This window comes from Mesoplodon densirostris, chromosome 12 (assembly GCF_025265405.1).
Source record: "Mesoplodon densirostris isolate mMesDen1 chromosome 12, mMesDen1 primary haplotype, whole genome shotgun sequence".
Classification (NCBI taxonomy): Eukaryota; Metazoa; Chordata; class Mammalia; order Artiodactyla; family Ziphiidae; genus Mesoplodon; species Mesoplodon densirostris.
Genome location: NC_082672.1, coordinates 11,255,567 through 11,278,077, shown reverse-complemented (window position 1 = coordinate 11,278,077; position 22,511 = coordinate 11,255,567).

Sequence of the window (22,511 nt, the reverse complement as noted above, 5' to 3'; positions counted from 1 at the left end):
ATTTTTATAGTATCACTATATTTCCTCACAATTTACACCTTTTTTTCAAACCATTCCTTTTTCTTTATAGATATAATGCACTATCACAATTAATGCTACATTTCCTGTGATTTGTGGTCATTTCTCGTAAATTCTCAACAAATATCTCAGTTGCTTCTAGTAATGAGAAGGAAAGACAAAGTTTCTTAAATAGTCTTCCAGCAAGCATATAACACCTTCCTTAGACATGCCCTGTTCACCAAGTTCACCACTCAAAGAGATGATTTGTTCCACCACTTGGACGCCTCCTGAGTTAATTACCCACCTGACAATAAAGATGGCACCTCTGTAACCCAACCCCTGAGGACTTGGGAGTGTTCTATCATGTGAACCCTTCTAGGCATTTGCTGTGGGTTTAATTATTTCTAAGTATAAAGTGTGATAAGAAAATGACCTGGTTAATTTAAGAGTTCCAACAGTTTACACTTTCTGACTACTTACAAAAATCCCCTTACACCACCAGGCAATTTCCCATAGGCAGAGGACAGATTTAGTAGTGACCAGAGCAGGACTTAATGCCATGGAACAAACCATTCCGGCCAGCTTCAATCATTCCTGTCACTAAGCCTTGCTCTCCCCTTGTAAAATGCTGTGTGATACCCATGAGTAACCACCACTTAGGATTAATTGTGAGATTCCTCAAGATGTAAGTTGAATTGATGTGAGGAGAATGAATAAGAGGAAGAGAAGGAAATGGACAAAGAGAATTAAGGTGATGAATTTTTTTTTCAACAATGGCTAGGTAATCTGACACAATTAACACTTGCATGTTTTGAGATGTTGGCCTGGCTCTGTGAAATCCTCTCAAATATCTGACACAGCTAATGAAAATACCTTGGGCTTCCCTGGTGGCGCAGTGGTTGAGAATCTGCCTGCTAATGCAGGGGACACGGGTTCGAGCCCTGGTCTGGGAGGATCCCACATGCCGCAGAGCAACTAGGCCCGTGAGCCACAACTACTGAGCCTGCGCGTCTGGAGCCTGTGCTCCGCAACAAGAGAGGCCGCAACAGTGAGAGGCCCACGCACCGCCATGAAGAGCGGCCCCCACTTGCCACAACTAGAGAAAGCCCTCACACAGAAACGAAGACCCAACACAGCAAAAATAAATAAATTAATTAATAAACTCCTACCCCCAACATCTTCTAAAAAAAAAAAAAAAGAAAATACCTTAAGTTTATATGATGAATTGCTTTCCGAGAATGCCATGTAATTCACAGCTGACCCTCAGAAGATCTGACACAGCTAATGAAAATACCTTAAGTTTATATGATGAATTGCTTTCCAAGAATGCCACGTAATTCACAGCTGACCCTCAGAACATCTCAGTATGGCAGAGGAAGAGGACAGAGAAACGAGTTGGTAACTAAGGAGCTTGCCCGAGGACACAAGGCAACAACACCAGAGGTTTGCTCTCCAGCTCATATTCCATGATCTTCAGTGCCAAGTGCAATCCTCCCAGAAAACAGCTCCCCCCCCAAAAAAGTGGCTTAGAAATAAAGTATCAATTCACTCCTTCGCTTTACCTCCAAATAATCACATGTGCTTGGGGCTTAGAGAGTCCCCTTGCCTGCCTCTCCTGACCCTGCCCCGGAACATTAACCGTGATCAGAGGCTAACCTGAGAGTGAACTTGGGAGAGAGTTTAGGGGAGTCAGTTTATTTGGGATTTAACCAGATGAATTTCAATCTCAGTTAGACATCTTGGAACACAGTGATTTGATTCTCACACCTCATAAGTTGAATGGAATGAAGTTTGATCTACCTAACTCTTCCTGGTAAAAGACTGGTGAAGGCAGGCAAAGGGGTTTCCAGTATTGCTGGCATGAATGTCTCTCAGGGAAAGCCACACAGAGCCTGGTTCTGAACACCTAAGTGCAAGTAGGGATGGAAGAGTGGGATGGATTGGCCCACACAACATCTTTGATGGGGCCAGAAGGGAAATGGCACACTCAGGCCTATTCTGAAGCTGTCCATCCCTTGGGATATCGTAGGCTAATACAAGTTATGTGCAAATGCATAAAAAGGAAGTGTTGGCTTCCATTAAGTGTCTCATCTTCCCTCAAGGGACTCTTCCCTTTCCCACACTTCCTACACTTGGGTTCTTCAGCTCAACCAAGCCAATCTATTAGCTGCTCCTCTACAAGATACTGCTTTGTTTTTCTAAGCAAGCCACGTCACAGACATCCCCCCTCCCAGGACCAACTACATAATATGTAGGGCCCATAGCAAAGGTGAAATATGGGACCCCTTGCTCAAAACTCATTAAGAATTTAACATGCTAACTGCAGAGCAGTAAAGCAAGCAAGGGGCCCTTCTAAGTTTAGGGCCATGTGTGGCTGTGTAGGTCGTGTGCCCACGAAGCTGGCCCTACTTACTCCTCCTGCGTTAGAGATAAGAAAGTACTCCCAGCAAGCTTTTTCAGATAAATCCAATCTCCATTCAACCAGAACCCATGAATTGATATGTTGATCTTTGTATTTATGTATTTTCTTACCAACAGGACTATAAAACCCTCTTTAAAAACAACCCTGCCTTGGGACTTCCCTGGTGGCACAGTGGTTAAGAATCCGCCTGCCAATGCAGGGGAGATGGGTTCGAGCCCTGGTCTGGGAAGATCCCACATGCCACAGAGCAACTAAGCCCATGAGCCACAACTACTGAGCCTGCGCTCTAGAGCCCGTGAGCCACAACTACTGAAGCCCATGAGCCTAGAGCCCGTGCTCTGCAACAAGAGAAGCCACCGCGATGAGAAGCCCACGCACTGCAACGAAGAGCAGCCCCCACTCGCCACAACTAGAGAAAAGCCTGTGTGCAACAACGAAGAACCAACACAGCCAAAAATAAATAAATAAATAAATTTATTTTAAAAGTAAATACATAAATAGCGCTGCCTTTTTATTTTTAATCCCTCAATAGTACCTAGCGCAATGCTTTGTATATCGTAGGTATCAGTTCTCTAAAGAAAACTTCAGAACAATCCTGAGCTACACTCTGCCTCAGTAAGGTTTCTGTGCCTGACTCCAACTCAAGTGGCAACACCACTCCTGTTTAGCAAGTGGCATCATATAAGCTGGATCTTCAGGAGAGCTCCAGCAAAGGTTAAGGCCATGGGAGGAGGGCATGCTGCAAAGTATGCCTGCACCTGGACTCCATTTAATAGGTCTGTAGAAAGAATGGTCCCTGCCAGGAAGCCAAATATTCGAACTTGTTTAAACCTGGACTCCAGAGCTGTAGCAGGAAGAGACAGGCATGGGGTCAGTAAACTGACAATATGGTTCCTCAGAGGCACTGGGGGTTGCGGCGGGGGTGGGGGGAATATGTCCCCAAAGTGTTTCACTTTTAAGTCTACATTCATTCTTGTGGTCATGGGCTATAACTTTCCCACTGAACTGAACGGCCAGGTCTCAGCAGGGCGTATGTTTATACGTTGATGTCAATCATTTCTTTTTTGTGTCCCTTGCTTGCTGCAGCCCACACAATGGAGGTGATTCTTACTCCCTGCTCTATTGATGGTGGTTATTTTTATGCCATTATTTTCTCTCATGCTTTGATACCTATCAAGTTCTCAAATCTGCAGTGAGCAGGGGGTTATCCCAGAGTCAAAGCACAGAGCTGGTACCTTAGAAGAACGTTGATGGGAGCTGATGCAGGTTATTTAAAGAGATTTGCCACCATCCATCATTCTTAGAATTTCTGACAATGGTGTCCTTGTATCCAACAGCACCCTTTGTAGAAAGACAGCCAAATGCTTTGCAAATGCTGACTCATTCATCCTCCATCATGAGGGAGTTCCATGTTAACTCTTTCTGTCTCTGTTTGGCCTTAAGAAAAGCAATTAGAGAGAAACCTCATTTTTGGGGTCACACGTCTCTGGCATCCTCCATCATCCGATATGCAAATGAGAGCCAGGAACCTCTGAACGGCCGAAATAGATGCACCAAAGCCCTTACACTCTGTTCATAGAGGAAGCCGTCCCTTGGAAGTTTATTATTCTCAACTTAAACACTGATAAGCTTGAGTATCTGGTTTCACAGCCCACAGAAGACAAAGTACTATAATGGCAGGAGGGAGAGGAAGGTGCAAGCAGGCAAAGTGACAGCAGAGATGAAAACACAAAATAGAGTCCTGGGGGTAAGGGACAGTTTCTCATCTCCCAGAGCCTCATGTACGCCCACCCCTGCAGACACACTATGCTTTTCCCATTCAGGTGATATACTTTCACAGCCACCTACACATGCTGGGCTCAGGACCTGAGATGCCCTTTTCCTAGGGTCTCTGGTCATCAACCACCTACTCATCCTTCAAAACCCAAGCCAAATATTCCCTCCTATGTGAGACCTTCCCGTCACATTTGCCCACCTGTGCCACTGAGTTAAATGTAGATCATAATGTATGTGTCTGCTTCCCTGGCCAAACTCAGCCGTTCCTGACAGCAGAGATTATTTTGCATATATCTTTGTATCCACACTGCCTCAAACATGATAAGTGCTCCATAAATATTCACTCAAAGAAAGAAGGAATTACCTATGGAAGTAGACAGAGTAAAAGAATACAGCAAACACAAGTCCCAGGGATTATCGCCCTGAAATACAGCATCTAGACTGAATGAAAACCACATTGATTACAATAAATTATTTAGAAAAGGTTGAGATATGTTCCATATCCTTTGTGTTGAAAGGCAAGTTAAATGTGTAGCCTATCTTTGGAAAGATGTTGATAGTAACTATAGAAAAATCATTTACTTGAAACACCTCACCTGAGTTAATATTTAATAGGTGGGGAGTTACTATCAATATTATTTACTCAGTGTTTGAACCAAAAGGAATTGATATTTTTTAAGACAGGAACTTTGACCCCTAGCTTCAAGCTTTCCTACCCCCTTGGCCTAGCAAAGACTGGGTCGGAAACATCTTGTCACCTCCCAGAGGTAGACTGCAGGTGCATCCCTTGTTCAAGTAATGGAAATAAGACGAGCTGCCGTCAAAATGTAGCCATCCAGACAGGCGGCAACTGCAAATAAGAGGAGGTTTTCTGCTCCCAAGGTGAGGAGATTCTGTTCTCTTTTTTCTTTTGGCACAATTTTCTTTACTGTTCAGGCCTATGAAAGTAGATGGTGCTATCGAAATATTTATTAATAACCATAAAACTTGTCCAAACAAGCTATTTATGTTCTGCTTTTCAAAAAGTAAGCTGGAGAGGTAGGGTTGAGAGAAGCATGTGAATACACCTGCTGCTTCATCCCTTAACATTTAACTGCACAGGATGACACATTTAAAATCCAACCCTAACCATGCCAGGAAGTAACAGCAAATCATAAAATAACAAATTCAGTATCTTTAGGGGAGGTGACAAAGCCCATTGCTCAATGTTTTCTGGGCATCTTCCATGTGTTCAGCAGCACCGTTCCCTAAGTCTGAGGCAGTAAAAAGCCTCTTTCCAAAAGTCATACAAATATTGCTTCTGATGCCCACTCAAGCTATAACCATAGAAAGGCATCACCTTTTCCCTGACCGCGTGACTTCAACTCAGTCACCTCCAGTTCTGTACCTTCACCTCCTGACCCTGATTTCCAGAGCCCAGGAGCAGGGTGGGATGAGCTGAGAGGAGAGAGTGGCCATGCAGGGCCAGGGAAGCAGCACATCTGGCAACGTCCCCAGCACACCATTCCCATCCTCAATGACTTTCAAGGTTAAACACCCTTCTTTTCAAAGTTACAGCCATGGGCAGATTCATGGCAGCTCTGCAAAGCACACTCCCGTTCTGAACACCTGCCCACAGCCACCACTTTAAAAGGAAGAAATACGTTCATCTCTAGTAGGTTGTCAGACCCAAAGAACATAATGCCGGGCTGCAGCAAAGCCAAGGCAGGCTGACTGCATCTATAAGAAAGAGCACCTAGACACCCAGTTTCAGGGGAACAGCTGAAATTGTGAGAAGGAGAGGGGTTGGGGCATCTTAACAGGGTCAGAATGAGACCCAGACACCCCACGGATGCTCCCCATTCACCACCAATTACCAACCCAATGTGATCCCAAGGAGGGGCCTGGACAACTGGTACTGGCAGTGCTGGGCGAAGGCATTTAGAGTGTGCTATTATGATGGCCCTTCCCCAAATCCTCTAAAAGTAAGGAAAATAATATTTTAGTAAAGAATAAAAAATGCAACGATCAAAACCTTTTCACTCTAATACTATGACCAGGAAACCAGAAAGACAAGAAGAACAGAGAAGTCGTCCATAATCCCCACCTTTACACTGTTGCCTGAAAAAATATGGAATAAGAATATTCTATCAAGTGTAGTTCCTGTGGTACCAGATGGTGAGCAATGAATAAATGTCCCTGAAACAAGGGGGTGGAATTCATAGGCTAGCCCTCTAGATGTTCACTGGTCTCTTTTCCTAGGAACTGGCTGATACTTGCTAGCAGGAGTGTCTTAAAACAGTAGAATTGGAGAGGTTTAGTTTTTGTTTGTTATATTTGAAAGGAAGCTTAGAGTTCATCTAGTCTGACGGCCCACTGTGCAGATCAGCGGGGAAGCTGCTCTCAGACCCCATGCCCCAGGCTCCACCGTGGTCCACGTTCCCGTGCAACAGGCTCCCATCTGGGTTTGGCCAATGGGAAGCACTGGTTGGACGCTAGAAGGCAGGAAGAGGGGAAAGGCTGGAGTCCTACTCCTCACTTGCCATGTCAGCAGGAGGTCCCTGGCAGAGGCTGCATCTCCTCTGAGGCTCCAGCCCAGACAGCACCTCTCTCCACGGCCCCAGCTCCCTCAGGGAAGCCCCGACATGGGCTTAGCCCTGGCCTGAGTGGCCCCAGTTTCTGGGCCCTGAAACACCAGTTTTTCCCTTTGTCCCTCCAGTCCTAGGGGTGATGTTTGCTTTTCATTCTAATCTCTGATTGCCTTGTTGGCCAAGGTTACCAATTCCCTGGATGAAATGCCCCCTGTCTAGACTAGCTAGAGTCATTTCTGGCTCCCTGGCTCCACTTTGACTGGTAATGCATAATATCTCAATCCTCTCCACAATATTTCTCCCAGGTATCTTTCTAAGCTTTACTTAAATGCTTCCAAAGACTTGGAACTCATTACCTCACAAAGCTTCCTAGTCCTAACAGATTGGGGTAAAAATTCTTCCTTATGCTGCCAAAGTATGTCTCCCAGTTACCTTTAGCCCTAAGCTCCATAGGCGGGTCCCTTTAAGCACTCTGCATCACTGCAGCCCACCCCACAGGTGTCCTCCCAGGCAAAGGCAAGGCTGGGGCTGAGTCTGTGATAGGATTTGAGGGGCGATTAGAAGGTCCTTCGGAAATTCCACCACTTCTGATTCATCTTTTAAGGTTAAAACACTGACACCTCGAAGTGTCCACTTTATAAAAATACCACATTAGCAAGAAAATGCATGAAGTTGCTATCACTTACAAAATGCTTTGTAGGAATTTATTCTACTTATTTGCTTAAAACTGTTAGTTGAAAGCTGGGCCCTTTGGAAACAGGGTCTTGATGAAATAAGGGCTGGAAGAGCAGTAATTTGGGGGCAGCCAGGAGTCCTGGCCTAGGAAAGTGACCCAGGCTGGGCCTCTAAGCTGCCAGAGGGAAGCAAAGTCAGGGAAATAGAGAACAGAGGAAGCAGAGGGGAGGGACCCTTCCAAACAGCGCTGTCTGAGGCTGGTCCTGTGCACCCTTGCCTCTGCCTCTCTTCCTGACCCTCCTCCGGCCCTGCTTCCCTCTACATTTGGGCAGACGGTAGCTTCAGAGCCATACTCACTGTCACTCTAACAAATAAAAGGAAGGAAAATGCCAATAAAATTATTATTTGCATTTACATGTGTGGTTCCTGCAAGCTTTCTCGTATTTCTTTGGTAAGCACGGCAGGACGATAAAAGTACAGCTCAAGAAGGTATTTTATCCAGCTGCCCTCTTCTCAGAAAGTAAACAGATAATAAAATAAATCTAATCAGCATTCCTTTTCCCTTAGCTGAAATTAAATTTTACTCATCATGGGTAAGTGGCTAATTACGTGTTTAGTGTAAAGAAAATTCCGAGGACATTCCCATATTTACTTTCTTCTTGTGTCAATAGATGAGAGGATATTGGCATTCCGATGGAGGTGGGAACAGCCAGTTGCTGATGCCAACTTACGTTTTACGGCCTGAATTCAGAGCAAGACAAAGCAAACAGTAGAGACCTGGAATTAAATTGCCTTCCACCCCAAATCCAGGCAATCTGCCCATTGATTTGCAGCAAGTACAAGTGCTGATGAAATGGCTTCCGAACGGATTGATCCCTGGGATCCAGAGTGAAAAAAAAAAAATTCTTGAGTGATTACTATGCATTAGGCATTTTTTATGTTGATTCTTCATTGCAACCCCAGGAGGTAAGTAATATTTTTATACTCATTTTGCAGTGATGGAAACCAAAATTTGAAAGGCTAAATAGCATCCCCAAGGTCAATCAGCTGGTGAGCGAGCACCGAAATCTGACATCGAAGGCCATACTTTTAACTACGGCATTGCCGTTGCGGCCGAATGGGTTCCTTTCCTGGCGTTTCACAGCTACCATATTCTCACCTTAAGGGAACCCAAGCGTTCTGAGATCCTATATCCGTAATGAAAGGTTCCCTCAAAGGAGACTCAAAATGGTAAGCTTAATCACAGCACCGGTCATCCCTCACCTGCTTGATCTTTCTTGTTTGGCCCTGTCCCAAGAAAACGTCTGGCTCCAAAGCCACCTTTTGGGTGACAGACCTCCCATATGGTGGCTTGTTTCTCAGTGCTATGTCACTCCGCTAGGCTTTCCAATCTGGAAACCACAGTTGTATCCAGCACACTGGCAGACAGAGAACTTTCTGCAAAGTGTTTAGAGAATGAAGCAGACTGTACAATTCACAGGCTTGTTAATGAGAGCTGTATGTTTAATTCCCCAAGCTCTGAGCAAGACCCGGGGGTATTCTTTTTTAACTCAGGAAAAACATAAATGCAAATAATTCCGTACAAACAGAACTGTCCTGAATTAGTAATGCTCAAATGAGCCTAAGCACAATTATTCCGGCTCCTGATCATTACTAATCAAAGCTTATGTTTATGTCATTACACTATAACATGCTCCAAACAAATGTGCTCCGTCTCTGAAGAAGGTACTTTTGTCATCTTTTCTTTTTCTGAGTTTTATACATCCTAAGTCATTGTCAGCATCCTACCAGGTTTTCAATTCAATTCATTTTCTTTTATAACTGTTTTTGAATTTTATCTGGAAACATAGTTAAATAAAATCTGCTTAAACCTAAAGACCTGAAATTTGTCACATGGAAACTCTAGATACTAAATAAAAAGAAACAAGTCAAATCACACTTTCTGGGTAATGCCTGCAAACATGGAAGTATTTTCCCTCCATTATGAAAAGTTCATCACTAAAAATATTACTCAGCTATAAATGTTCTCATCGAAACATGCCCCCAAATAGTTTCTCTTAGATTTGCCATAGAAGACAGAGGATGTGATACTTTTGTTTATGTTGACCTGGGAGATAGAAGAGCTAATTTAGAGGATACTAAAGACCATAACAAAAGTCATCAACTTGTGATGGTATCAAACCCTCCCTGGAGAACAAGTAAGCTGATTCCCTCCTTGTTATGTTTCTGAAGTCCAACCAGGGACACAGGAATAAAAGGTGTCCCCACTTGAATTCAGACTGAAAGAAAACAATAGCTGGGTCTCATCAAAAATTATGTTCTTATGAATGACTTACTCCGAGGGGAGAAGCTGGGTGGTGTGGGTACTGTTTTTGGTACCTAGCCAAACTGCAGCTGCAACCTCAGAGATTCCACCACAATATCTTCTACATCACACTGCCTGAGCCCACAAAATCTGGTATAGAAATTCAGGCGCAGGGAAGACAATCCACAAGTGTCAGCCTTCCCGTGGATCTCTGTCCTCACACTTCAAGGACTCTTCCCTCATCCCTACTGGCACCTGTTCTTGCCTATAAATTAGTATGCAAAAATCCACCACTCCTTCCCAAAAGGCAGAAGGTGGCCTTTTGAGTTTCTTTCATTTGTGTAAATCAGTTATGATTTAATAGTTAGTGAAAGCATAGGTTATTCTTCACTAGTCTTTCCTGGCTCACAGGCCACCTCCTTAACCATTCTACTCTGCCCACTCCATCTGAATTTGGGTTGGCAAGCCTGATCCTCCCCCACGTCCAATTTCTCCATTTCCTCCCCTTCCCTCTCTCTCCTTGAGTTCCCCATCTGAACAAAGACAACAAGTTGTCTTATTGCTTAATATTTCTTGGAACCCTCATGCCCTTTAAAAACTTCCATTGTTCAGGGGCTTCCCTGGTGGTGCGGTGGTTGAGAGTCCGCCTGCCAATGCAGGGGATGCAGGTTCGTGCCCCGGTCTGGGAAGATCCCACATGCCGCGGAGCAGCTGGGCCTGTGAGCCATGGCCGCTGAGCCTGCGCGTCCGGAGCCTGTGCTCCGCAATGGGAGAGGCCACAACAGTGAGAGGCCCGCGTACCGCAAAAAAAAAAAAAAAAAAAAACCTTCCATTGTTCAGTATTTGCAAATTTTGCGAGATATATTTGGGAAAGCCAGTGTTCTATTTCCAATACTGCCCCTGATTTTAAATATGTCCCAGGGTGCTCCAGCATCTACCAGAAATGAATCCCTCAACACAAGAATTATAGGTGCCCAAGCCCTAGAAACTGATGATGGGTTGACAAATCAAATTACAGTCATTTCTCCTATAACAATGAAAATGTGTTCCTAACTCTCTTCATGTTATGGAATTTCATGCAATAAAAATAAAATATAGCAGATGCTATTAGTGCTTCAACCATATACCTGCACCCTCATCACTTTATAGCATGTGGACTAGACTTATCACAACCTGTTCACATGACTGCATTCCTTTGGCTGAGGTCTCTCTGGCCTCTGAAGCCCTCTTTGCCTGTCTGCATGGAGGACTAGGAATGCTGGGGAATTAATGCCTCCCAGCAGCAGCTCTAACCAATTTCTAACAGGAGTTGGGGTATTAGCGCCCCAGGTCCCTTGCCCCTCAGGTGGGATAAATCAGGAGTGCATGTTCCTGGAAATCCTTAGGTTTCCACAGAAGGATTAAGTTCCAGCTGCCACAGCTGGAACTGGCCTCACACACCCTTTGTTGGCTTTCTCCTCCTGTCTCATTTCCCCCACTTCCTTCCAGCATTTCCTTCTCCTCTCAATTAAACTACTTGCACTTGAGTTCCTGTCTCAGGGTCCTCTTCTGGTGCCCCCAGAAGAAGACAAGGGGCTATGGAACAATGGGGCTGGGGCAGACACCCCAAACCTTTTCTGTTTTCTAAGTAATATACTACAAAGTAGAAAAAGCGGAAGAAGGAAAATCAATAGCCCTATTAAAATGTCACCACAGTTGTAAACATCTTGAATTCTTAATAAATTAAAGAAAATAACGTAGGATTTGGCACATTACCTTGACAAATAGCATGAATTTTGTTTCGTGGAAGTAGGTGTGTGAAATGTTGTGGCTTCTGAATTATGAAGAAGCGGTGGAAGAAATGACATCCTAATGTGTAGGATGAAATGCTGTGACACCAGAGATGGGTAGCTATGGCTCATCATTCTGTATGTTTTTCTTCTACTTCAACTTAAATTAGAAATCCAGGTTTTAGTGTTTTGCCAGTTTCCTCTTTTCATTACACGAAGTTCTAGTCTGCTGTATTGGGCATTAAGTCATCATCTTCTGTTCACTGGAGGTGCTTCTAAAACCCACTTAAAGTAGCTGATAACTGACACACAAGTTATTTTAGGAGTGAGAATTTAATATAGGAGACAGATTAAAACTCTGGGGCAACTTCAGGAAGCACCTGCCACTCCTGGGGAGATGGAAAAAGACAAAGAAATGAAGCAGAGCCCAGGAGGAGCATGACATGACCAAACCAGACTTCTGGGAAGAGGTTTCTCTGGGACACAGACTTTCTGGGCTAAACTCAGAAGAGTCCCAGGGAAACCAGCATGGTTGGTCATCCTAAAGGAAGTAGGGGTACCTGGCTGGTGGTATGCCTCAGGCACTTAGAGGAGGGACACCACGGAGCTGGAACTCAGATCTCTGATCAGGAGGAACCTGCCAGCTGGCACTGGTACCTCTGAGCTGGTAAAATCGGTCAGGTTCCAGGAGTGCAGGAAAAGACTGGAAACTGGAACCAACCGCTGCTCCTCCAGGTTCAAGGTTCTCCCTCTAGCACCTTCATGGACACATCCCAAAAAGAAGCAGCTGCCAAAGGGTGAAGTAGAAATATGGTTTGCTTCACAAAGCAGAGCATAAGGGGTGGGTCTGGAATGAGAGCAACAGCTTAACAACCAGCACAGCCACCACGAGGTCCCTGATGTGCTGAGCTCACCTTTCACCTCTCTCTCTTTTTCTCTCTCTCGCTAGCATTCTCTGACGAGGACTCCTTTAGACCTACTACCTACTCTCTCATTCTTATATATTGTAAAGCATTTCATTATTTTCAGTTTCTCCTCAATACGTAAGATCTTCCTTTTTTTGCTCATCACTGGAATTTTTATAACAAGAACTCTTATTCATGTTTCGATTGTTATATCAAACAATTTTTATCAACAAAACATGCAAGCTCAGGAGAATGGCATGATACACACTCATGGGAAAATGTATAAATGTGAACTGGGGCACTAGAGAGAGGGTGAGGTATGTGTTGTGTATTGTGTGTTCCTCTGTGGGTTATTATAACCACCTGCATGGCATTTTCACTGTCAACTGGTGTTTCTTGGTAGTGTAGAGCTTAGTTACCTTGTGACAAAAAAAAAAGTCTCATTTGAGTGAAGCTGATTTTGCATTTTGGTGATTTTACCCCCATGTGAAGGGGGATAAAATCACCAAAAGAACCAATTCATGCATTAGAGATGACATTTTAGCAGAAGGGTTGGTATGAGAGCCAGGGCCATCTCCTAGACCTGAAGTGGAGAATGACAGGTCTCCTTGCCTCATCCTACTTGGAGCTTCTCCATGTGTCTTGCTGGGAATAGCTTTATAGTCTCTCATCTCTCCCATTTACCTACATAAGCACTAAGACAATGTATCTCAGGATTTCCTTGAATACATCTTATGCATCTTTGTTTACTAACTCTGAGTAGATATGTAGGATGCACACACTGGGACTGTTGCATCTGTATTTCCCAGGAATTCTCAGAATACTTCAACCACAAATACAGCCCCATCAGGTTAGCAAAACCAAGAATTCAGGACCCAAGCAACACTGCCAATGTGCCTGAACTCCCCACCTCGACCTGCCTGTGCTTCTATGCCTGCAGCCCACCTACTTCCCAGGGTCAGATAAGGGTCTAGTAATCAGACGAAAAAGCTAGAATCCTTGACTTGTTTTTTCAAACTTTTAAAAAAGCACCATGTATTGCAATAAAGACCTTTAACAACTTTCATCTTCAAAGAAACACCAAATTATGTTATAATTTATCTGAAACTTTAAATGATTTCTGGGATTGTTTCATGTTTTCAGTCTCTCCCTCCACACACATTACTCACAATTCCTTAGAGGGTCTTGGATGTGAGCTGGGCATTGCAAAATAGGTCACTGGCGTGCCCAAGCCTGCTTCTTGAAGCCTGAAAACATTTCTATTTCAAATGTAAGCAACTATAAACTTTTGATTATAAAGGCAAATTTTCAGAGGCTTCTGCTGCATGTTTGAGAAAACTGCAGGGTGCTGCTGTCCAGGGCACCCCTGTATGTCACAGAGGGCTGGTCATACCAGGATTGCCATGAGGTCTATATACGAAACGTCATCACCACTAATTTGCATTTAGCTTTTAGTTAATGATGTATTCATCGGATGGGCATTCACTGAACCAGGAAACAAATATATTTCTGCCTTAAAAAGCACCAAGAATCTGAAAGAACTTTAAATAAGTTTCTCCCAGATCATTCTTCCATCCTGGTGGGGAATATTTTCCACTTCTTCACAAGCGGGTTTCCTTCTGGCTTTGTGCTCCTTGATTTTTACCCATGGCAGTCAAAAGCCCACCTGGGTCTTATGCCTAGACTGTCGATCAGCCACAACTAAGGTAAAATCTGGGCTATGAAAACAATTCCCTAACCACAAGACAAAGGGGTTTAGGGACCGCTCACACCCAGCCACAGAAACCACATCTGGCCCTGCATCAAGGACAAATTGTTGATGCCAGCCAGTTCTGGATCCTTCTAAGACTAAGAGTTCCTCCCAGGACCAAATGTCGCAGACAGGTTCTATATTTCTAGTTCTTTTAAAGGTAGCAAGAAGCTCCAACCACACCTTAGAAATACTCAGTGGGCTAGAATCCTGGGAACAGGCTCAAAGGCTTCTGGGTAGGAAATTCACCAAGTACCATCAAATTGGGATGCTGGCAGCATAGCATGAAACTCTTTCTTTCTCTACTATCCTTGCCACCCTATAGTACAAAGTGGTGTGAACAATCTGGAGGGGAAGAAAACCTCCCCTCCTTGCCCGTGCTGCTGGTACGCCCCACTCCCCATAAGAACCACAGGTTAGAGCCTACCCTCCATACTAACCAACAATCATACTCAACTCCCAGCATGAACCACTGATCTTATCCCACTCCTTATACCAAGCACTGGTCATTCCAAACGCTCCATACTAACTCTGAGAATCCAACTAATTCATTCAGGAAGAATACATTAGTTCTGAGTATACTACATGTGGTGGTTTCTTTGTTTATTTGATAATTTCATTTTATTTTAACTCAGTCCAAGAACACATAATCCTGGGGCTTCCCTGGTGGCACAGTGGTTGAGAGTCCACCTGCCGATGCAGGGGACATGGGTTCGTGCCCCAGTCCTGGAAGATCCCACATGCCGCGGAGCGGCTGGGCCCCTGAGCTATGGCCGCTGAGCCTGCGCGTCCGGAGCCTGTGCTCCGCAACGGGAGAGGCCACAGCAGTGAGAGGCCCGTGTACCGCAAAAGAATAAAAAAAACACATAAGCCTCATGAGGACAAGGACTCTGTTTACCTCAGAGCTGCTCCCCATTGCCCGTCCAGCACAAGACCTGTCACAGAGTAAATCCAATAGTATTTGGTGAATGAATGATGTAAATGGAAGAAGAAAGCATGCCCTAACACAGATCATTCCAAATGTGATTTGAGCTATTAACACAAAATCAGTCTAGGTTAAAATCCTTTTCAATATTAAAAGGCATATGCTTTTTAAAAATACATGAAAATTTTAGTCTCTCCTTGGAAAGAGTTTGAAATCATTTCTAAAATTTACCAGTTCCACTGCGATCTGTTTTGTATGTCAAATTGTGATCCTTATTCCACTTTTTACTTATATCAACCATTATATCACAAAGTTATATACGATAATAGGCAAAACCAAATGTGGTATGCCTCTGTTCTTCCTGGACCTCCTTTCTGAGGGAGGCACGAACACATCTCTCAGAAAGTTTGTCTGTCTCAAGGAGAAGCTCCATGCAGGCAGGGACCTGCTTTTTTTCACTAGATCACCATCACCTAACACATTGCCAACACACAATAATAGATAGTCAATAAATATTAGATAAATGTATGAGTTACATGTGCCCAAGCAATTGCTTCTGTTCAGATGCCCTTCCCCACGTGAAAGACCTGAGTCTTTCTTTATTTAGGTTAAATCCAACTTCCTCCAAGAAGCCACCCACTCAGCAATAATCTCTACTTTCCTTATTGTCTCATAACATATGTGTAACTATCAAATTAGACTGAGAGCCCCTAAATGACAAGGACTTCCCACTTTTTAAATTTTTATTTACTTCACAGTGTTGAGTACAATGCTTTAATGTGAAAGGGGCTTAATAATAATAACCCGTGGCTTTTGTAAAGACCTGTTTTAAGTGATGGGCCTTGAGCTGTTTTAAGAGCTTTCCATGATGAATTCAATTAGTTCTCACCACAACCCTATGAGGTAGTTAATATCAAGGTCCCATTTTACAGATGAGGAGACTGAAGCCCAGAGACACACAGATAATAATTGGCCATGATTCAAATCCACATGTTATGCCTTCCAAGTCCATCCTCCTTAACCAGTAGAAAACAAAGCGCTACCTCTACAAAGCCAGCTAGACAGTCATTGACCAGTCAGAGCCTACAGGGTTAACCAACCTCATGCCTGCAGGCATAAAGAGAACATACAAAGACACAAAGCAGTAATGAACAGACTGTGCCTGTAACCCACATGGCTACGATGATAAGTAAGGAAAGTAATAGATGCCTCTTGTGTCATTGGAGGGGTGCTTCTGGGGTCTCCAAGAAGAAGATTTTACAAGGTTGTGAAATATTTCCATTAAACACTTCCTATCCTCTTACCAGTCTGATAAGAGGGTACACATCCATGCACAACTGGATTTTTCTTACTTTCATCATTACACAGTGCACTTTAAGATTTTTCAATATTCACTTATTTTAATTCAATATGAAATGTCCCTAATAACTCAACAAATAAATAGGAAGTGCTGTTGGACACCTCCTTTTTACAGACTTTGGAATTAATCACGAGTTTTGCTCTTCTTTGTGAAACATGATTTGCCATCTTGAAATAAAGGAAAATTGAAAAGGTCACAGATTTTTATTGAGCCTGAACTGTCACCTAAACAGCTTGGACTTGAACATGCTTGTGTCTATCAAGTCCTCAAATAGCACTAAAATGCAAGTGTGCTGCTTCTAAGTCATTTCACTTTCAGTATTATAGGGACACATAACGATGGAATTTACCTACGCTTTACAGTGATCCTAGAATATTCTGTGTAAGCGACGTGCAGGGTTTCAATTACAAAGAGATCCTGGGCAAGCACGTGTCAAACATTCGCGTTTTCATTTATTTTTGACTGATCTCAAATATCGGCCTCATGTAGTGATTTATAACGGGATAAAAATATCTGCTTCGTGGGTGTGTGTTGAGGATTTAAGAAGATGATACATGTGAAGCATTTTGCGTGAGTTTAAATCACGTGTGTTACAAGGTTGACACGAGAGAGAGAAGCCTTGCCTGTCCAGGCCTCCCCTCCTCAGCTGCTGTTCTTCTGAGATTTGGAGAGACGCCGGGGGTCTGGATGTATCCCTCTGAAATGACGAGTCTACTTTTGTTACAATCTTATACTGTGCGTTCTCCAGGAGAGTCAGTTTTTCAACATCTATGACAATTAAGACATACATCCCCTCGGACCAAACAAATCTGCTTCAGGTAACTTATGCTCTAGATCTATTCACTCCTGAGCCCAAAAACGTAGACACAGACTCGTTTGTAACAGCGGCCAAATGTCCAGCAATAAGGGATGAGTTAAATAAAGTGTGGCTCATCCAAAGAGTAGAGGGCTATACGGACGTGGAAAGGATGTGTGATGGATTTGGCACCTCACGGAGGTAGACTGATAAGTGGAATGAGTCAGGAGCCAAACCGTACAGAGAGGACACCCCGTGGGTGTTTTTTAAATAAGAAGAAACATACATATAAAACTGGTATGTGCACAGACTATTTCAGATAAGATTTCCAAGAATGTGGGAAGAGTGGTTACCCATGGGAAGCAGAACTAGAGATTGGGATCTGGTGCAAAGATCTATGTACTTTCATTATATGCCCTTTTGCACTGTTTGAATTGTTTTCACCACACTGAAGTATGACATTTTCAATTTAAAAACTGGACCGTTTTTTTTCCCTACATGGTTAGGATCAACATTCACCAACTCAGCAGAGTGACTGGTGCCCAGTACTTGCTTCCAGGCTTCCATTCTAGATGAGTGTAATGTCAAGCCATAGGAGATGGACCAGGGATGCTGCTTTCTGACGGGACAGACAGACACACACACACACACACACACACACTTTCAACTGGTCTGTGCAAAATCCTGTGATAAAGTTGCTTGCTGACCTAAACAGTCATACTTTTTTGGGTAAGGTGTATCTACATGGAGGGAAGTTAAAAGCAAGTAAAGTGGGAAGATTCCCCTGAAACAGCCTGGTAAAGAATATATAGTTTGGGTAAGCTGGAGCTTTTATTATCACTCAAAACACACCTCACCAACACTGCCTAGACGTTGTGTGCCAGGCCAAAAAACAAAATTTGTGTAGATAGAGCATTAAATTTTTAATAATATGCATTTGTTGCTATGTTTCATCTCATAGACATTGGTGTAAAACACTTAAGGAAGATGTCCACATTTTAAAAACCTAAGTGTGTTGCATAACTTAAGTCTCTAATTATACAAGAATGAATTATTAAGTGAAAAATGTAATTAGATGTTTAAAATGTTACTGATAGCTCACACTAACAAAACAAACTGCGAATTATATTTTTTTAGCATATGATTCAGGCACCACTTTTATAGATTTAATGTCCTTGAGGAATATCAGATGTCCTCAAGATTTGGAATCTGATTTAACTGAAAGATATAGGGAAAACTTTGTAGCCAGACAATTCCCCATTGACTCCATATCTAAAGAGGATCAAAAGCATGTGTTATTCCAGCTAAGGTTAGCAATAATTTATGCTGAATAAATTACATGCAGTTTAGCTACTTTCAGCCAGGGGCACAAGAAGAAGTTACGCAATGCAAAAGGCTGCATACACCAGCATGTACTAGCATGCTGGGACCAAACCAGGCTGGGACCGTAAAATGTGATCCAAGCCCAGTTTGTTATTGGCTTGGTGCGAAGCCAAGTCGCTGGCTCATCTGGGAGCAGAAGCACCTTCCCAGTTTCTACCCACTCACCTTGCCTAACCTACCCCTCGCCTGGCCTGACCTGCAATTGTGAAGTATAGAAAGCATGCCTTCAAAATAAAATGGAAAAGTAATGCACCATTTAGAAGTAAAAATAAATACATGTAGATGAGAGATGCATGCTCAAAAAGATGCTACTGATAAAGGCGACAAAATGTAATTAATTCTCTAATGAATGGAGAATGGATTCCAGATCTAGGGGATGTCTACAAATTCTGAGCCAAAATGTTTGCACAGAAGTGGCAGGGAGCCTGAGAACAGTTCCAGAAAGATCCGCCCAAGAATCCCCTTTCAGGAGCTAGAGTTACATGGGGACCAGGAGAAGGTGGGTCTGGCTCACCATCCTTGTCCTTTCTGAAAGAACCCAGCCCACATACGCCTTTCCATGATTGAGCCAAACAAAGGCAAGACCCTTATTATAGGAACATGGGCTTAAACTGTCTAAAAGGCAAATGCATTAGTATGTTCAGTCACCTTGCGAGTTAATGACTAGACACTTAGAGCACAGGAGATCATTATTCCAGCGTACCATCAGTGAACTTTCCAGAAAAGCTAATTAAAGGATCCATTAAAATGCTTACCAGAAAGTGAGGGTTTATCACAGAATCTCATTCGCATTTGAAGAATTTGCAAGATTTTCCCTTTGCATACTCCCACCACCTTTCATTTCCTTTCCTGTGATCTCTAAAGATGAGCGAAATTAATTAGGGAGATTCTTATTTTCCTTTTATCATAATTTAGGTATCTCATTATTTCCCCCCTTTTCTAATAGTGTTTGCTATCAACCTAACATGGTAACCCAAAAGAACTAGAGGCTGACAAATACTATTCAGACATTCCTCTGTTTACAGTAGCAGCAGGCCACACTTTCCCAGAAAATTCCCTGTTTGTTTCTTTTACATCAGAAGTTGTTCTTAGATCGTTTTTAGGTCTTTCAATATCCTTCATCGGTGTCCTCCAAAGTGAGGTACACACAGGGTGGGGACAGTAGAGCATGGGAAGATATACTACGCCTTCTCTTTACGTTACTTTTGTTCCCTCATCCGATGGTAATTTATATTTTTGTCTGTGTCTTACAATAAATAAAACACCTTACGTAGCAATACTTACATATCATTTATAAGTAAAAATAAATAACCATAAAGGAGGCATGTGGATTCAAAAGGTTTCACAGATGAAGTGAGCAGTCAAAAGGGGCCCCAGGGCCAGCCTGGAGGACCACAGCATCAGTTCAGGACCGTCTGCCACGTGCTTGCTGTCCACACCTACATGGAGCCCCTGCCGTGCACACACCCACCTCTTTAAACCGCTCAGACCCCACATCCGAAAAGCATGAAAGGCAGCTAGATTCCCTAAAGATTCAGAGTCATCTGTGATTTAAACTTGCTCATCTTGTATTCAGGAATCTTAAGGAATGAGCAAGTAAAATTGCTCAGTAGGCCCAGAGTGATTCTTTACCCTGAACTGAGGAAACTACATAAAACAAACAGAAAATGCCAAACTAACCTGTAAATTTGATCATTGAATGCATGGATCCACAATCCAGCCTTCCTCTTTCCCCAAAAAGTAAGGTCTGAATTAGCACCACCTTTTCTTTTTAACTAATTCTCTTGGGTTTTTTTTTTTCCAGTTATAAAATAGTATGTGGCTACCATAAAAAAAAAAAAAAAAAAGATAAAAAGAAAGTTGCCTGCGATGGCATTTTTTTTCTAAAATCAAAACTCCAGAGTTAAAAATCTACTGAGAAAAATGTAGCATCATCACAATGGCTATATCTTGTCCTAATAAGACCGGACTGAAAGGGACAGTCACTGTCTGTCACACAGTGGTAAACTTTGGGGACCAACAAGGTATCAGACATCAAATTCTACATCAATGAATAACCCCTGATGAGCACATTTCTATGTCAGTCCTCTCACAAAAGACCCTGGTGATTCTTGACAATGACAAAATCTTCCTGAATACTAAAAGTATTTCCCCTTCCCTTAATCTTTGTATTCACTACACTACCAACTATTAACGGAAAATTGATTTCGTTATTTCTGATGCTTAGCCTATCTTATCTACGGAGAAGTCAAAGGGAATCCCTATGGATGCAGATGGAGGGAACCATTCCTTACACATTTTTGTATATGATTTGGAAAGCCTAAGAAAAAAGACAAATCACAAGAAAAAGAAATTTGTGTCCTGCAGAGTAAAACTCAGTACCTGGAAATTTCACTGCAGGAAGTTGAAATTGACAGATAGAAACTAGACCAGTTTCATAATATCACTTCACAAACTCACAGTGAAAAACTCTTCTGAAAATCTAGCTCTATTTTTCACAAATATAATAAAATGACAGAACTCAAGGGCATTAAGAGGTCATCTTTTCCAGCCTCCTGCCTTGGGCAAAGGAACACTTCACCAGACAAGATAAATGACAGCACGTACTGTTTTGTTTTGCTTTGTGTTTTTTAAATATCCAGAGATACTCAAGTTGCTCTTAGTTACTTGACCAGTGTCCAATCAGCCTTTTAGTCATAGAACTTTTAACTGGACTCATTGTAATTTAGACTCATTTTCTTTTGTTCAATACTCTATAAAGGATGAATTGATGATTGGTATATTGTAAGAATATCCCTTGATATACTTGAAAAGAGTTTCTGCCTTCAGTTTCCAGGAGTATGGTGAACTAGATACTCTAGCCAAACTGCTACAAACAACTAAAAATACTTAATGAAATCTAAAATCTATCTTTTAACCTGCATCAATGAGTTGATAAGAAAATAAGGAATACTCAGAAGCCAAAATCCAGGTCAAAGCCAGACTGTGAATGAACAGCAGAGCCCCAAAACTGCCTCTCACCTGATGTCATTAGTCAAACCAGATGAAATTGAACTTGGTCTTCAAGGCCTCCGGGTACTGGGAACATCACACAAAGCCTAAGATGGAACATAAAATAGGAGATACACACTCTACCCCACACAAAGATACAACGCCAAAGGGCTGTATCCTCAGGTGAGGATAACATAAGTAGACCAAAAGTCAGTCCTCCACTCTCTAGGAGATGACAAGGAAGATTATGTCTTGAACTTCAAAGCTGGAAAAAAATCTTTTCTGCAAATTTTTAACCACAAAGAAACCCACCTCAGGTGAGCTTGAATTTCAAAATTATACAATCTGGCATTCTGGAAAACTAACACTTTTATTTTAAAGGGATCCCAGGTTGGCCATGCCCTCTAAGCAAAGCATCTGGCTAAAGAAAACATAAATCATCTAAAAAGGACAGGACACCAGCTTCAACACAGATCTGATAAAGTTCCCACAGATATGCACCAAGAAAATATGGACCACAGGGAAGCCACCAAAATATCAAGGAAGCAAGACACCCTAATTGTGGATTGAGTTTCTAGAAGACAGTAAGTTTCTAGTTGAATACAAAAATGAGAGGAAGTTAATAAATTAATAAGTATTAATATTTGTTGTCTGATAAAATATAGCATGACCATTTTTTAGGAGAAACAAGCTTCACTACCACCAAATTATAGGAATAATTTCATACACAGATTGATACAAAAAGGAGGCTTGTTTATCTGTGGGTTTGACGATGTCTTCATTAACAGTTTTCATTCTATCCACTCATGCACACTTATTGCATGCCCACAAAAGATGAGGGACCAGGTAGACAGATGTAGAAACACATGGTCATTTCCCTCCAA